The following is an 11,114-nucleotide window of genomic DNA, read 5'->3' as shown; positions in this document are numbered from 1 at the left end:
ACGAATTTTATAAACTGTGTTTCACCAAAATAAATGTATTTCCCGTTTTCCATCATCCGTGTGAAAATACATGGAATTTATAAAAATAAAAAAATACATTCATTTCTTGTTTCGACTTCTTGTTTGCTGATAATAGTTCTAAAAGACAAGAAAAAAAGGAAAACCCATACGATATGTTTGGGTGAAAGGGTCGAATATCGTATTCCGATGTCATTTTGGAATCGAAGACCAGACCGGAAATGACACGAAATCCCACAATATGATCTGGAATTAAAGTGTTAACATATATCATCGGGTATGCGGTGGAGAACCGGTTGATTTAATTTATATAGCTTGTTTTGATGAACAGACCATATGTAATAAAAATTGCCAATTTGTTCTTATTTTAAAGAAATCTTTTTTGAAACCAGTTCAAAAAGATTTCTTCTGTTTTTGAAGTAATGAAAATGAAAAATGATGCTAAAAAGTTAGAATAATGGCAACAAGGAAAAAGTCACCATAACGAGTGAGTCATAAGTAGTGGAACTAAACTCATTCCACGTTACCGCCACAATCGCTAGAGAGAGAGTGACAAACAGCTGTGTGTAGTTTTGTCCTCCTCTTTTTTTTTTTTTTTTTCATAGAGGTGAGGAACGCTCTTCCAGCCTTATCTGGGAAGGGATAACCCAGACGTCGAGTGGGGATCGCACCCACAAAAACCAAGCCCTCTACTCGTAGCCTCATTCCCCACATCTAGGCGACTACTTCAGGGGGCGGCTGTGCTCATGCACTTCACGAGTTTTCAACGCAAGCTAGCGTTGATCCTTCCCTTTTTCTCTATATTCTTATTCACCATTCGTTGCTCTCCACTGCGCTTATGACCATTTTGCAGGCATCCATTTACCCGTCGAGACGTGCACCGATTAGGAAGCGCCCTCCAACTTAACGCGCGCCCCGTCACAGTCACCCTCGCAGGATTTCTCTTCCCAATGGAGCGCCGATTAGGTAGTGCCCTCCAACATGACGCGCACTCCGTCACAGCTACTCTCGTGGGGTATGCACCAGTTTGTCGATGGCTTCCTCCATGATGCTCGCTCCTTCGAAATGTTCGCAGTGTTCCTCCATCCAGGCCACGATAAGGCGTTGACAGGCAGGCATTTTTCTGTTCTTCGCGACAGTATCCGTTTACCTGTCGAGACGTGCACCGATTAGGAGGCGCCCTCCAACTTGACGCGCGCCCCGTCACAGCCACCCTCGCAGGATTTCGCTTCCCTACGGAGCGCCGATTAGGTAGTGCCCTCCAACATAACGCGCACTCCGTCACAGCAACTCTCGTGAGGCACACACCGATTTGGTGACGCCTTCCTAGGCGCTCGCTTCGTCGAAGTCTTCGCAGTATTCTTCTTTACAATCCACCATGAGGCATTGCCAGCAATTAGTCAATCCTTCTTGCCAGATTCCGCTTACCCGTCGAGACGTGTACCAATTAGGAATTGCCCTCCAACTTGACGTGCAACCCGTCACAGCCACCCTCGCGGGATTTCTCACCTGTCGAGACGTGAACCGATTAGGAAGCGCCCTCCAACGTAACGCGCGCCCCGTCACAGTCACCCTCGCAGGATTTCTCTTCCCAGCGGAGCGCCGATTAGGTAGTACCCTCCAACATAACGCGCACTCCGTCACGGCCGCTCTCGTGGGGTACTCCGGTGCTTCAGAACTCACTGTGGTTCATCTTTTATAGTCAGGCTTATCCGCACGCTGGTCGGCCCTCCACTTCCGCTGTAGCTCGGACATGATGTGGACGATTGCACTGTTCACTGCGTTCCAGGTGCCCTCGTCACGACACATTTCCTCTACGATGTTCCCAGCATGAAGGGTAGGCAGCCCCTCGCGCCTTGTGGTGAATCTTGGACATACAAATACGACGTGTTCCGGTGTTTCCTCCACATCTCCACACTCCGGACAAAGAGGCGATCTTGCATGTCCAAACCGGTGCAGATACTGCCTGAAGCAACCATGCCCAGACAGAAACTGCGTTAGGTGAAAATTCATTTCTCCATGTTTCCTGTTTACCCAGCCCATTAGTGTCGGTATGAGCCTGTGCGTCCATCTGCCGTTTTGAGCCGCACTCCACTCTTGCTGCCACCTAGCCATCGACTCTGCCCTCATTAGCTTCCGGATTCCTCTGGTTCCCCTCCTCATATAGCACTCGCTGTCTTCCGCCAAGATGATGTTGATAGGGACCAACCTGGCTATGACGCAGACCGCTTCTGTTGATATGGTTCTGTACGTACTCGCGACTCGCATCGCCATGAGCCGGTACGTACTATTCAGCCTCCTCGTGTTCCGCTGAGTTTCTAACGCCGCGATCCAGGCTGGACCCCCGTATCGTAATGTCGATGAGGAGACACTAGCCAAAAGGTGCCTCTTGCTGCTGCTTGGGCCAAAGTTGTTGGGCATGATTCGTGTCAGTGCATTGATTGTCTTCGTTGCTTTACAAGCGTAGTCGACGTGACTGTTGAAGTTCAGTCGATCATCGATCTGCACCCCCAGGTATTTCAAATCTCGCTTCGAAGTTATCAAGTGCTCTCCGATGGTGATTTCTGCACGTTGTACCGCCCTGCGGTTGCTGACAATCAACATTTCCGTCTTGTGGTGGGCTATCTGCAGTTTCACACTTTGCATCCACCTTCCGATCATGTCTATCGATTCGGTCGCGAGCATTTCGACCCGTTCCAAGGATTCTCCAGTCACGAGAATAACAATGTCATCCGCGAAGCCAATGATCTCCACACCTCTGGGCAGATTCAGTTTTAGTACGCCATCGTACATGCTGTTCCAGAGCGATGGACCCAGGATAGAGCCCTGCGGAACTCCAGCCGTAGTTTTAATCTGCGCCTGGCCCGTGTTTGTCTCGTACACCAGCACACGGTTCTCGAAGTAGCTTCTCAGTATTCTACACAGGTATTCAGGGACTCTCATCGTGTGGAGCGCAGTCGCGATGGCCTCCCAGCTGGCACTATTGAACGCGTTCTTAACGTCGATCGTTATCACTGCGCAGTATCGATTTCCTCTGAGCTTCTGTTTGGGAGCTCTGTTTGCTCTTTCGACCACTATGCGAATGGCATCTACCGTGGATCTCCCTTTCCGAAATCCGAATTTACTATCGGACAGTCCACGAACTCCCTCCGTGCATTCCGTCAGCCTATTGAGGATGATTCTCTCCAAAAGTTTCCCCAGAGTGTCCAACAGGCATATGGGTCTATACGATCACCCTGGATCACCCGGCGTCTTTCCTGGTTTGGGCAGTAGTACTAGCTTTTGTACCTTCCATCGATCCGGAAAGTAGCATTCGTCTAGACACTTCTGCATTGCTGTCCTGAACATATCAGGGAATGCTAGGACTGCCGCTTTTAAAGCTACGTTGGGGATTCCATCTGGGCCAGACGCTTTCTTCGTTTTGAGGCGTTTCATAGCTGCAACTAGCTCGTCGTTCGTCACCTCTCTGCGTTCGATGTTATCCTCATCCTCTCCATATGGCATGGGTGGCCAGGTCGTTGGGTTGTGCTGCGGAAATAACCCTTCCACGATAGTTTTTAATTTTTCGGGACACATTTCGGAAGGTGTCGTTGGGCCCCTGAGCTTCGCCATCACCACTCGGTAAGCATTGCCCCATGGATTGACGTCCACGTCCCGACATAACTCCCTGAAGCAATAAGATTTGCTCCGCCTAATCGCCCGTTTAAGAGTGGATCTAGCCTCTCTAAATTCCACTCTCCGCTCTTCTCTGGTGTCTATGCTTGACCGTTGGGAGTGTCTTCTGGCGTTGAGGCAGTTGGCCCGAAGCACGCCAAGTGTCTCACTCCACCAGTAGGCTGGAGGTCGCTTATACCTGGGTTCCCTTTTTCTTGGCATTGTTATATCGCATGCTTTGGCTAGCGTTTCCGTCAGTTCATCCGCGTTCATGTTCAAGACGCCACTCTCCACGCGTAGTGCTTCGATGAAAAGATCCTTGTCAAAGATTTTTGTCTTCCACCTGCGTGGGCATGTCCTAGTTATCCGTACTGCCACGGAGTGTCGTTGGCCAATGGTATAACGAATGGCTTGATGATCACTGTGTGTGTATCCTTCGCATACCCTCCATCTCATTTTTGTCATTAACGACGGACTGCAGAAAGTCAAGTCAATGATGGACTCTCGGCCATCTCGACGGAAGGTACTAGTGGTACCCTCGTTGCACAGGGTAACATCCAGCTTGGCCAGAGCTTCTAGTATGCAAGTCCCTCTCGCGTTGGTGCATCTGCTTCCCCAATCTACTGCCCAAGCATTGAAATCCCCTCCTATAACGACTGGTTTTCGTTCGGCGAGCTCCTCGGTGAGGACATCCAGCATATAGTGGAACTGGTCCATCGTCCATCTGGGAGGTGCGTAGCAACTGCAGATGAAAATTCCGTTGATCTTTGTGATCACGAAACCCTCGCGAGTCCTCGAGACTACCTCCTGAATGGGATATCGGCCCATGACCTGGATGGCGGCCATTCCCACTTTATCCGTCACCCAATTACCGTTACCGAGTGGAATGCGATACGGCTTCGCGATAATTGCGACATCACATTTTGTTTCTGTCGTTGACTGCCACAACAGTTGCTGTGCGGTGTCACAATGGTTGAGATTTATTTGGATTATCTCCATCACTGTTCGCTTGCCTCGCCTGTTTGTTTATTAATTAAAGGCAATTAAAGCCTCCCGTCGTATGGTCATTACTGTCCTCGCAGAGCATACACCTTGGCTTTCCCTTGCAGTCGCTGGCAAAGTGTCCCTCTATTCCCCATTTCCTGCACAGTTTGGATCTATCTGGCCCCAAGCAGCCTTTCGCCAGATGGCCGAAGTTTAAACACTTGAAACATCGCTCCGATTGCTTTGGAACAGGCGGGACGATTCTAAAACGACCCACAGCCCAGCAGACGTTTATACTCTCTAACTTCAGCAACTTGTTCGCTGCGTCCGTTGGGAGACGAATCGTTGCGGTCTGCGTCCCGCGATACGCATTTCTTAATCGGATTTTCATCGGAACTTTGCCCACGATGTTTTCCTCCTCCAACTTCTGACGCATGTCCATCTCGGTAGTGAACAGACTGAGGTTCCTGCATTCAATCGATGACTCGGAGGATAAGGCCCTTACGTTCGCTCCGTCACCGAGAGCCCTTTTGACAAGATCTTTAAATGCAGAGCTCCTGATTTCTGGGTCTCTCTTCAGCTCGAACAGCATTTCGCCATTCTGGGTGCGCCTAGACTTCACCACGCTCTCCTCCAGTTTCTTGAGGCCAGGGTCCTCTCGCATTTTTTTGAAGAGGTCAGCATATGATACGTCGCCCTTGGCTTCGACGATGAGTGCATCGCCTTTGCCTCTCGCCCGCCGGAATTAGGCTTCTTGTCATTTGGCCCCTGTTTCTTTTCATCCTCTTTCTTCTTTTTTTTTCACCGTTTTCTCTTTTCTCTCCCTCTCTTTTTGCTCGTTCACTAATTTTTTCTTGTTTCTTCTCGTGACCGTGCTCCAGTCGTTTCTTTTGCTATCGGTGCTCTTTCTGGTCGTCGCTGTCACCCAGCTCTTCGCTGTCGCCCTGGGCGGCACTATCGCCTTGATCGTCGTTGTCGTGGTCGTCCTTGCGTTTTTTGAGCATTTCTTCTTCTGCTGGTGAATCTTTTTTTCTTTTTTCCGAACGGTTTCGAGGAATCTTTGGCGTCACCTGTCCAGCTGCAGCTTTTTGCAACGCTTCTGCGAGTGTTTTCTCGGCAGTTTTCGTCCTTTCGACGAGTCCATCGTGCTCCTTCATAGCTCGTCCCAAGAGAGATCTTATACCCGACACCCTGGTCTTGATCTCTTTATGCACGTTGGGTTTGTCCTGCACGAATGTGTCTAGTTCTTTGACCCTTATCATGATCGTGTTCAGTATGCTTTCTCCAGTCAACCCTCCTTCCTGGGTTAAACTACCGCTGGACTTTGGCAGGAACAGGGGATTGATCCCTCGACTTTGCTGGGTCTCGGGTATTCCTCCATTACTGCCACTAGGACCTGGTGTTACCACTTGTTTCAGTATTGGCGATCGCAGCAGCTTTTTACTACCAGCGAACGCGTTGGCTTGGTCTCCTGTATCCATCATACTGTTTCTTCGTTCTTCGTTGGTTTTGTTAGTTGTCTCCATTTTGGTTGGGTCCCAACTCCGGGCCGCTATCTCCGCTCGTTGTACATAGTCGCCTTTTTGTGATCCCATGGTTATCTATGCAAGCAGTGAGGCCATGCAGGGGTTGACACGGTCCTTCATGGGGACCGTGTTCAGAGCCGGATCAGCGCAAGTCAGGAATGTGACATCTGATGACTAGTACCTAGTGCCTGTGCCTAGACGAGCATCGAACGTACCCGAAGACTAGCCAAGTTGTTACCGGGACGGGGGCAATCGCACTATTACCCCACCCGCCGTTTCAAGAAGGTATCACCCTTCCTTACTCAGGGAGCAGAATAGCACGACTGTCAGCCTTTAGTGTCGCATGTTGTCCGTTTCCATGTCATATCCGTTTCCATGTCATACCAGTGTGTCGTAATCAGGATCTTACTGGCGTCGATCCTGATGTGCTCGGCACTCCTCTCGCTGCTCCTGTACACGGTATTTCCCCCGTGCATTCTCAATAGGCTTTACCGCGCCCTTACTCGCGTTGTCACCCGATTAGTCGCCTTCTACGACAGGGACGGGGACCTCGACCCGAAGTGCTATTCTAGGCCGGCAGCTCCACGGCTCCTCCTCTTTGTGGGCATTATTCGTGCTAAGTGTGTATTCGCTTGTTTACGATGAAGGTCGTGGCACAGAGTTTTTTTCCGAGAGCGCGTCTCTTCAGCTTTGGCAGCATCCGAAACTGGAGATGGCTACAAGAAGAACTGTTTGCCAAAGTAACTTTTGTAAAATAGCACCATAAGGATGAAGATATTGTTTTCTGGTTGGACCTAGCTTCGTGCCATTATGTAAATGCCACTATGGATCGGTGGATTGGCCAATCGGTGTACGAAAATGGTTTGGTAAACCACCACAACTCAACGGTTCAAATTCCGTATCATAAGATGTGCCAAAAAATGGACCTCAAGATGTTCCAGACCATAATGGTGAAAGTTCCGGGAATCTTGAGGAAGATTGAAGATGAAGGACCACTATCTGTCTGGTTGTTTCACAGCTTAAACGCACATTGTGTGGAATTGTGAAAAAGCAAAAAAAAATTGAATTGAAAAAAAAACTTTTTTTTCTAAACGTGTTTGCATTTAGTACCGCTACTTATGATTCATCCGTTACAACCAAATTGTCGGTTAAGTAATAGCGTTCCTAAGAAACAAAGAGGGCTAGGTTCTGGTCCACCAGTCGGGTTAGGACCACCTTTCCCTATTAGTTGGACCCTTGGAAGGGAAAGAAGAGATCTCAGAGAAAAGTGAGAAGTATAATACTAAGGGTGATAACTAACATAAAAGTAGTATAAAGCTTGCTACAATACGGTGAAATTCATATTTAATACACTTTATTAATTTTGTGACGTGACAACACTTTGTGGAGTTTATTTTTTGGAAATAGTGAGATTTATACATGAAATCGAGGAAAAACTGGTTTTTATAGAGTCAAAACGTTGTCGCGTCATGCTGGAATAAGTCTTTTCCGTGTCGTTTAATTTACGATATGATGTTTGTTGGTCACTTTTCACTTTTTCGCTATCTTCGGACGACCCGGAGACACCCATGCAGAGAGCAGTGCCTTAGCGAAAATCATAGAAAAGCTTTAATTTTTTAACGAGGTTTTCAGGGCTTCTAGGGCACCCGAAATGTTTTTTGACCCTTTAAGCGCGGAATAAATCGCGAAAACGCTATAGGCGTTTTACAACGAGTATACCTTTCATATCATCGAACAAAAAACACTTACTGCGCCCTTTTTATTTATTCCACGCAAGATCCAAATCATTGAATGATGTTTTGTTGAAAATGACTTATCTTCTGAAACATTCCACAACTTCCACAAACAAGAAATGATTCAAAACTCGAGACAATGACATTAAATATTATACGTTATTTTCACGCTGCTACATAATGTTGTTGATTTATTTTGAATATCCTATTTATATTTCCGTCTAATTATGTTACGGCGCGACGAAATTCGTAGGATTACCACCGAATTGCCAAAAATGTGTGCGGAGAAAAATGTTGCCCGTAAATCAGACGAATGTTTCCGACTATCCTTCGAGTTTCGAGCGTTCCTGTCCGGTGTTAATATATTGGATATATCGATATTATCCCTATATATTTATTCCGGGCATTCCAGCAACATAGAACCGTGACACAGCAAAGCAGTGAATAGATATTGTGTTACTAATCAACTGATGTGCGAACTTTATTAGTGTACTTCATTCAATGAGATGGTAAGATAGATGCTTTAGACATCGGCACCGCCTCAGTGTGTAAGGAAATAACGTTTCGCTCGACACCTTGTTTCTGGTATTTAAATTCCTCTTGCCGTTGAATATAAAGAAAAAAACATTTGGTGGGTAGCTAATCTTAGATTTACACCTTCGATAAACATAAACGTGAACTTGAGACATGATTGTGAGTGGTTTCAACATCAACAGCGTCGTGAACGGAACTGACAAATTGAATCACGTTTAGCATTTCGGTGAATAGTTGGAAATTCGTCTGGCAGTACATAAATTTTAATTTATGAGAATGGCAGCAGTTTCAAGATGTGAATGACCGAAAATTTCACACAAATCGTGAATGCCACCGCAGAAGGAATATCACTCACGCGATTTTGAAATAACAAATCACTTTCTACAACTGTTGAATTTTGTTTTTCATCAGTTCGACACTGTTGGTTCGGTCACACATAATAAAGACTTTATACGGAAAGACTTTTTATTTTTTTATACGAAATTTGTTTTCAAATGGCTCAACAACGTGAAGTAACAACGAACCGTATTTATAAATAGGGAAAAGCCTCTGTGAGTAGAACGACGTAAACGTTCATTCTCAAAACAATATCCCTATTATCTTTTCGAAAAATGTTACAATATGGATTATGATAAACATTTATAAACACAAAACATTTGAAGTCATGTGGATTACGTAGCGTAACGTATTTCTTTCATTTCATCATTTCGTTTCATCTCTCGAATAAAGTGATTATCATACCACTTCGTTTAGCCGGAAAAAAATTATTAATGTTCAAAGGGGGAATCGATTCCTCCTCGGAAATACCCAGCGCAAATAGTGCCCACTCCCCAAACCCCGACAATGGGAATCATCGTTGATCCGGAGCAGGATTATTAACGCTTGAGAAGGAAGAAGGAGAAGGAATGGAATTACACAGCGAAAATAAGCAATACCGATTTTCCCATGCTTCATGATTTTGAAGTCTGTGTTAGGGAAACATTCCAATTTGCAGAAAGCAAACGAGTACAAAAGTACCCGCTGCTATGCCATTTTCCCCTGGCTCCATGGATTTGAAATCTGTGTTAGGGAAACATTCCGATTTCCAGAAACGCAAGCGAGTACAAAAGTACCCGCAGCTTGAATCTGTTTTGCAATGTTCATTTCCCCAAGGCTCCATGGTTTCGAAGTCTGTGTTAGGGAACATTCCAATTTCCAGATACGCAAACGGGTACAAAAGTACCCTCTGCTTAGATCTATTTTGCAAAGCCATTTTCCCCTGGCTCCATGGTTTTGGAAAGAGTTTATTATGTTTTCTATCCATATAATACTGCGACCAAGTACATTTGGTTTTATGATTTTTCAATCAAGTTCGATCGACGTAAGACCACGTCTTTCGGCAATTTATTAGAGGTGCAATGAATCTTAAGAAGGAATTCCCGCTCTACGCGCACTGGCAAACGATGTTTACTCAACAATTTTTCAAACGAGAAATGAGTGTTGTGAGAAAGGATGAGCGAACGCAAAAATTATGTAGACTGATTTGATGCAACAGATATTTTGTCTATTGGAAATGGAATACAAATCGTATCACAATTCAAGCAATGTATTATGTATTATACAACTTTCGTGTGATTGCTTTGCTGAATATTGTGCCTTCAACGTAACGCTCTCGTTTTCGAATTCCCCCATTTTTTTCATTTATTCATTCATTCAGAGTTGATTCAGAAGCAACTAAAAACAAATGATCATTGAATCAACGATAGTCCTACGTCACCCTTGCGGTTATACCACAGATATAACACACTTCCTGTTTTTTCTTTGGGATTTTCACTTACTAACACATATGGCCTTCAATTTTTCTTTATATAGATTGAAAATATAGGAATGCGTTATTTGGCCTGAAAATCTATTTCACCTTCGAACAAAAATCAATTTCGTTAGCACAAACATCGAATCGATTAACAACACTCATCATGATATAATTTTCGAAAATATAGGATTTAAATTTTCTGAATTTTCCGACATTCCTACAGATTTTGAAACAGCGAACACATAAAGATATGAAATCTGATACTTCGAACAAACAACGTGGTTCGTGGTGGTTCGAAGAGATGTCCACAGTACATTGAAGTTCATTTTTGTTGATAGAACCCCCAAAAACCTTCGGAAGTATCAAAAAATTTGAATTGAGTGCTTAGAAATAGGAAAATTATGACTATGTAGGGGATGTGCCGATACGACGGACATTGGGGGTAGGATGGAGTAGGATGGATTGATTTGTATAGTTACATTTCTGTTAATAACTTAATTGATTGTTATTCTATAATGTTTGAACCACCCTGAAACAATGACGACTGATCAAAAGTGGAAAAGGAAAACGGATGTTATTTTAACCTTCCTATACGCGCGAATTAAATGATAATTAAAACTGAATGAAGTTAAAGAAAAAAAATTTTGTGGAGTATTTTCATTCTATTATATCTTTTTTTTTAAATAAATACCAATGGCGCCCAAAAATACACAATAGCAGTATTACAGAGACGCGCACGCGAGTGTACGAGTTACGAATTTGCGCAGTATGGGAGAGTTTACGGCTTGAGCATTCTGAGTGGTTTAATTTCAAAATTTAATTCATTGGGAGTAATACTGCGGTATATAAGTGAACATCAGAGCGATGATATAT

This window comes from Toxorhynchites rutilus, chromosome 2, assembly GCF_029784135.1.
Source record: "Toxorhynchites rutilus septentrionalis strain SRP chromosome 2, ASM2978413v1, whole genome shotgun sequence".
In the NCBI taxonomy this organism is placed as follows: Eukaryota; Metazoa; Arthropoda; class Insecta; order Diptera; family Culicidae; genus Toxorhynchites; species Toxorhynchites rutilus.
This window is presented reverse-complemented; position numbering follows the sequence as displayed.